We start from the raw sequence: 7,175 nt of genomic DNA, 5'->3' as shown, positions 1-7,175 counted from the left end.
AGTAGGCTTGAGCTTTATTGCTTCCTCAGGAGACAACTTATCTGGATCAGAAGGCAATTGCTATCTTTGCGAGCCATTAGTTTCATCGAACCGCACATCTACAGTCTCAACAACTTTGTTGTGATAGTTGTTGAAGACTCTGTAAGTGTGCGAGTCCTTTTCATAACCGAGCATAAAACCTTCATGTGCCTTAGGTGCAAATTTTGAGCTGTGGTGAGGATCCCTAATCCAGCATTTTGCACCGAAGACTTTGAAATAACTTACATTGGGTTTCTGGTCAGTGAGGAGTTCATATGAGGTTTTCTTGAGGAATTTGTGAAGATATACCCTGTTGATGATATGGCAGGCAGTGTTGATTTCTTCAGGCCAGAAGCGACGAGGAGTCTGATATTCTTCAAGCATGGTTCTCGCCATTTCAACCAAAGTCCTGTTCTTCCTTTTGACGACACCATTCTGCTGAGGAGTATAAGGAGCAGACAATTCATGAGTAATACCAAGTTCATCAAGATAATCATCAAGACCAGTGTTTTTGAACTCGGTTCCATTATCACTCCTGATATGTTTGATTTTGATGCCAAAGTTCGTCGAGGCCCTTGAAGAAAATCGTTTGAAGATTTCCTGCACTTCAGTTTTATACACTATAATATGCACCCAAGTGTATGTGGAATAATCATCAACTATGACAAAGCCATATAGAGATGCTGCATTGGTTAGTGTGGCATAGTGAGTAGGTCCAAATAACTACATATGAAGTAATTCGAATGGACGTGTAGTGGTCATGATGGTTTTGGAGGGATGCTTGGATCTGGTCATTTTCCCAGATTCACAAGCACCGCAGAGATGATCCTTGAGGAATTTGACTGATTCGATGCCGATGACATGCTTCTTCTTCGCGAGCGTGTGCAAATTCCTCATGCCTGCATGACCTAGTCTTCGGTGCCACAGCAATCCTTCTGAGGTTTTTACTAGTAAGCAAGTGGCTGGTTGAGTACCTGTAGAGAAATCAACAATGTACAAATCCCCTCTTCTTACACCTTCGAAGACTTTGGATCTGTCAGATTCCATGATGACTACACATCTATATCTACCAAAGATAACAATCATATCAAGATCACAAAGCATTGAGACTGACATAAGGTTAAAACCAAGGGATTCAACAAGCATCCCTTTGTCCATATGCCTATCCTTGGAAATAGCCACTTTGCCAAGTCCCAATAAATTGCTTTTACCTTTATCAGCATATGTGATTTGCTTCAGAGGTGACGGAGTTAGTGGCATATTCATCAGTAAGCTTTTATCACCAGTCATGTGATGTGTGCAGCCACTATCGAGAACCCACTCAATATTTTTGGGTTTGTCATCCTGCAGATGAATTAGTACAGCTTACCATCTCATATGCTTCAGATTTGAAGAATATGATACTAATTTCATCATAATAGAAATGTAAGGACGTGTGAAATATTTCTATTTCATCAATCATTAGATTGCGTCCTATCAAGCATTTCTTCAGGTCTCCAGCAAATTCTTCAGATGATGATTTTCATCTGGAGACCTGTCCTGCAGAAGTGATTAGTTTGATTTCTTCACCACCCACATCTGAAGGGGTGGCGAAGCGTTTATCATCCTGCGAGCACCATATGAGAAAGGTGGCATTGAAGCTAATACACTTCTCTTAACAGTAGGGGGGTTAAAGTACTCATATGAATATGCAGAGAAATGATTTGAGGATTTATGAACATAATGATTTGAGGAGTAACGCTCATATTCATATTCCTTATAGTTTCCCTGCATTTTATACGCATAAGCACGGGTACGAGCATAGTTTTGACCAGTTGAGGATTTTGATCCTCTTGAAGACTTTGGTCCTCGTGAGGAATTTTATCTGGGGTTCAGATTCTTCAGTGGTGGTGTCATGATGACATTCACCTGAAGATTTTCAATACTGCTTTTGGGAACCCAGATTTTCCTCAGAGGAGGGCCATTCCTGCAGTTAGTTCCAACATATCGAGCAAATACTTCACCAGATTGATTTTTGAACAGTTTATAGTTGGAATCAAATGACTCATCTGAGGAATATGATAGTTCACATGAAAAGCCAGTTAGATTAGATGGATCAAAATGAGGCCCAGTAGCAGCAACCCATGAGGTTTTGGGATACTGCTCAGGTTTCTGATAAGATCCATCAGCATTTAGTTTCCTCTCAAATGCAATTCCTTCTTTCCAGGGGTTCCCGTTCAAGATCTGCTTTTTGAGCACATCACAAAGGATTTGATGTCCTTTGAGGATTTTGTACATGCCTGTTACGTACGATTCCTTCAACCCTGCATTTTCATCAGTGACATTTGTGTTTTCCTCAAGTGAGGAAATAGACACAATAGGTGCAGTTGAAGAATTTGTAGCAATGGTAGCATTTGAAGATTCTCGTGAAGAATTAGCAGTTTCACGTTCAATGCAGTTAAGACATGGAGGAATAAATTCAACTTGACTAGCGCTGATCTGTTGAGCTAGTGATGAATCATTTTCCATACGAAGATCATCATGAGACATCCTCAGTTTCTCAAGATCAAGCTTCCTTTGAAGAAATTCATAGGAAATCTTCTCATGATCAGTGAGGAGTGTATCATAACGATCCTGAAGATTATCAAATCTAGACTGAAGACTTTTCATGTCATCAGTGAGGATTTGAGTAAGCTTCATTTCATCATTCAACATATCATCACTTTTGTCTAGCAGTTTCTGAAGTTTTTCTAGAGCAGTTTGTTGTTTAGTGGCAATAATAGGAAGTTTACTGTAACTTGGTTTCTTATAACCATTAGGTTCACAGTCTCTTGAATCAGAGGAGGAGGCATTATTTGATACATTTGAACCTTTTGCCATGAAGCAATAGGTTGGAGCGATGTCATCAGCATAGTCATCAGTATGGATGGTGCAATCATTTTCTTCAAGGTTGAAGATTGACTTGCTGACGAAAGTGGTTGCTAGTGCAAGACTAGCCTGTCCTGATTCTGAGTCTTCATCAGAACCCTCTTCTTCATCACATTCCTCTGATTCCGCCTCGGAGTCCATTTCCTTGCCAATAAGTGTCCGAGCCTTTCTGAAACTGGTCTTCTTGTGCGATGAGGGCTTTGAAGATGAGGATTTTGAAGATTTCTTCTTCTTCTTCGAGTCATCAGAACTGTCATCCTTTTATTTCTTCTTCTTTTATTCCTTTCCCAACGGGGACAATCAACAATGTAATGAACTGATTTCTTGCACTTGTGACAGGTTCGTTTCTTGTAGTCCTCAGATGCAGATTCTGATTTCCTCATGTCTCTTCTTGAAGATTTACCGAATTGGCCTCGTCGCATAAATCTCTGGCATTTCCTCACAAGCATTGCAAGCTCCTGTCCAAATTCTTTAGGATCACAAATGTTGTCGTCTGTGTCTTCTTCTTCAGATGAGGAAATTGCTCTAGCCTTCAGTGCACATGGTCTGGAATAGCTTGGTCCATATAGATCACTCTTTTCTTCTAGCTGGAATTCATGAGTATTTAGCCTTTCTAGTATATCAGCTGGATCACGCATCTTGTAATCTGGTCTTTCTTGAATCATCAGAACTAAAGTATCAAATGAAGAATCCAAAGATCTCAGCAGTTTCTTCACAACTTCGTGATCAGTGATGTCTCGAGCTCCCAGTGCTTGCAGTTCATTTGATATGTCAGTGAGGCAATCAAAAGTGTCTTGGCAGCTCTCATTGTCATGTCTCTTGAAGCGATTGAAGAGATTGCGAAGAATATCAACACGAGAGTCACGTTGAGTTGATACTCCTTCATTTACCTTGCACAGTCTCTCCCAGATCAGTGTTGCAGAGCCCAAGGCACTTACTCTTCCAAACTGGCCAGGGCTCAGATGACCACAGATGATGTTCTTCGCTTGAGAATTGAGTTGCTTGAATTTCTTCACATCAGCCGCAGTGACACTGGCACAGATGATGGGGATTCCATTTTCCACAATATACCAGAGATCATTATCAATAGCCTGTAAATGCATTTGCATTTTGTTCTTCCAGAAGGGAAAGTTCTTTCCTTCGTAGGTAGGACATGTTGCAGTCACTTTAAACATGCCTGCAGTCGACATAACAAAAACTCCAGGTGGTTAAACCAAAATCACACAGAACAAGGGAGTACCTTGCTCTGATACCAATTGAAAGTGCGTTATATCAACTAGAGGGGGGGTGAATAGGAGATTTTTAGAATTTCATCACTGAGGAAATTCCTTTTGAGGAAATTTCTCACTGATGACTAACTTACACCGGAAACAGTTAAGGATCAGACGTGTAAACGTTCACAACAGCAGTATTACAGAGTGAAGAATGTGAAAACAGATTGCACAGTAAGCAGGCACGCAGAATACAGATGATGATTAACTATTGTGAAGAATTTGAGGTTGAGGAAATTCAGAGAAAGTCTTCAACAAATTCTTCAAACAGTCACAGTAAAAGTCATCAACACATAATACAGAGAAAGTAAAGAGTTGAGGAATTAGAACCCAATTCTTAGTGAAGACTGTTGTTGATGACCCAGTTCCAACTGCTGTGACAGTTGTACATCTGGTTTGGAGCGGCTTGGTATTGAAACCAAAGGACACCCAGTCCCGGGACACACAGTCCCTACCATATTCTCCTTGAGCTAAGGACACACAGTCCTCGCCCAACACTCGTGGTAAGTCTTCAGGGCAGACTTCCAAACCCTCACAAACTTGGTCACCCGGCGATCCACAATTGATTGCTGGATTGCTCTAGACCATGACACCAAACCGTGTGGAGGATGCACAGTCCTCAAAGGTAAAAGGCTTCAGTCCCACACAGGAACAACTTCTTCAGTGATGCTCAATCACTAGGTTTGGTTTGTGGTTTCAGTGGGTGGTGTTTTTCCTCACTGATGAATTACTCTCGAAAGCTCTGAGGAATTTGGGTTGCCCTTATGACAAGTGTCAGTTTCTAACGGAGCAGCCAACCAGCTAGTGGTTGTGGGGGGTGGCTATTTATAGCCTGGGAGCATCCCGACATGATTTGACACTAATGCCCTCAACTAATATGACCATTGGAGTGGATAAGACCAATGACTTGGCGTGGTTATCAAAACGGTCGGAACCCTCAACTGTGAGAGTCCTCATGTCACTCATATTCCTCACTAGAGGATTTTGGTAGGATTAGGCTTGGGTTGAGCATCTTGAGGAAATTCATTCCATTGTGTAACTTTGACCCCCTTTAACAGTACGGTGTTCCTATTCATCAAATGCGAAGAAAGTAAAATAGAAAACGTAAATCTTCACACTTCAATTTCTTCAGAACAATTTTCTTCAGGAACCACTGATCTTCTCAATATCAATATCTTCATGAGGAATATCAATTTCATCGCAGATTCCTCGCGATTCATTTCTTCAGCTTCAGACCAATTTCTTCAACTGAAGACATATATTTTTAGGGGTCGATATTCTTCCAATATCTCACACTCCTCAATGACTTATAGATCCTGTGTACAATCACAAACACATTAGATACTTAACCTATAAGTCTTCAAACCACCAAAATCAGTAAGGGGCACTAGATGCACTTACAAGATGCTAGGAGTTGAGTGATGAATTTCTCCTTGTATCTGTGGACCCGTTTACATGACCAGAAAATTTAGGGAGTTCTTAGGTGGCAATTCTAGTAGTTACTTATAGAACAATCTTCCAATAGATGCATAATGTGAGGTTGGGGTTTGACACCTAGTGGATTCGTTTGTTAACATTCGCCTTACAGCGGTTCTCGTTGTGTCTTAAAGAGTACTTGTAGCTTGCTACAACTCGGGTACGCTTCGTATGTGATGTGCAGTGCCTTGTACATGATGGCTACTGCTGGATAGAGCTCGTGCGGTCCTATCCATGAAAATATCGGATGAAATCTGTGTCATGAATTTGTTGCATCTTGTTTTCTAAGCTTCATCCTTTGCTTTGTTGGAGTAGGGTAATTCGAGTTGCTTCGATGTCAAATGTTGATTTCATATCTTTTCCAAGATGTGTTCTCATATATTTATGGGAATGCTGATTATTTTGCTCAATTAAGTTGTCTTATCAATCCTTTTCAACCGGCATGGTTCCCTTCAAGTCAATTCTATCCTTTTCAATATTTGGAAGGTCAATCTCTCATTTCTTCCGGAGTTCATCTCATCTGCCCGAAGTTGTCTTTGTTTTCCCCCTCCCTCCCACCCTTTTCTTGAGCGATTTAATTATCATAAATCTACCTTTCTTTTCATTCATGCTTCTGCTATCTTTTATTCTGTATCGTAATCGGTAATTCAATGTGAAGACTCTCATGAGTTCTAGTTCATCATTTCTTCATTATTATTCTCTTTTCTGGTGAATTCAATTCAAGCTCTCGGTGTTTATCGTATCCTTTTCTTTTGTTCAATGATTCTTGTGTTGGAAATTCTGATTCAAGTCTTTCTTGTTTTTCATATCTCTCCATTCTATCCGGAGTGTTGTAGATATGTGAGAGTTTCTTGTTTTCAATCCTCTCAATTATTTTCAGGTTCTCACCTCATGAAGTTTTGTTTATACCGGTGCAATATCTCTCTTTCTGAGCAATTGTTTCAACGGTGGTTTCTTTCAGTGGGCCTATAACCCACATGATTTTCCCAGGATCTTATCTAGAACAACTAATCTTTCCCGGAGATCTCTAATTGTTTTCAATCATGACGTAAGTATGGATTTCATCAGTCATGTTCATTCTCCAAGATCTATTCGAATTTATTCTCATCTTTGGCTCAACCTTTCTTTCTTCATTATTCCGGAGTGTATCAGTAATCTTGGTGTTGTTCTCCTCATCTTTTTCAGCTTGGAAGACCGAAGGAGTGTTTCTCTCAAATCTTGTCCAATCTTTTGAAGATTATCATCTCAACTTCATGTTATCCTCTCATTTGTTTTTGATTGTGAGTAATTCCTTCCATATCTAACCGGTGCATTTCAGAGTTGTTTTCATTTCTCGATCCTCTGAAGGCCATCATTTCAGAAGTATTCTTCATTCTTAGCTTTCAGCTTTCATCCTCAAACTCTTCTCAGTTGTTGTCTCTTTGTTCGTCTCTCAATTATTCTCGTGCCTTGTTGAATTTTTATGTTAGGCGGATCGTGATCTCTTCATTCTCAAGGTGTTCT

This window comes from Hordeum vulgare, chromosome 5H (assembly GCF_904849725.1).
Source record: "Hordeum vulgare subsp. vulgare chromosome 5H, MorexV3_pseudomolecules_assembly, whole genome shotgun sequence".
In the NCBI taxonomy this organism is placed as follows: domain Eukaryota; kingdom Viridiplantae; phylum Streptophyta; class Magnoliopsida; order Poales; family Poaceae; genus Hordeum; species Hordeum vulgare.
Note: the sequence above shows the minus strand (reverse complement) of the source record.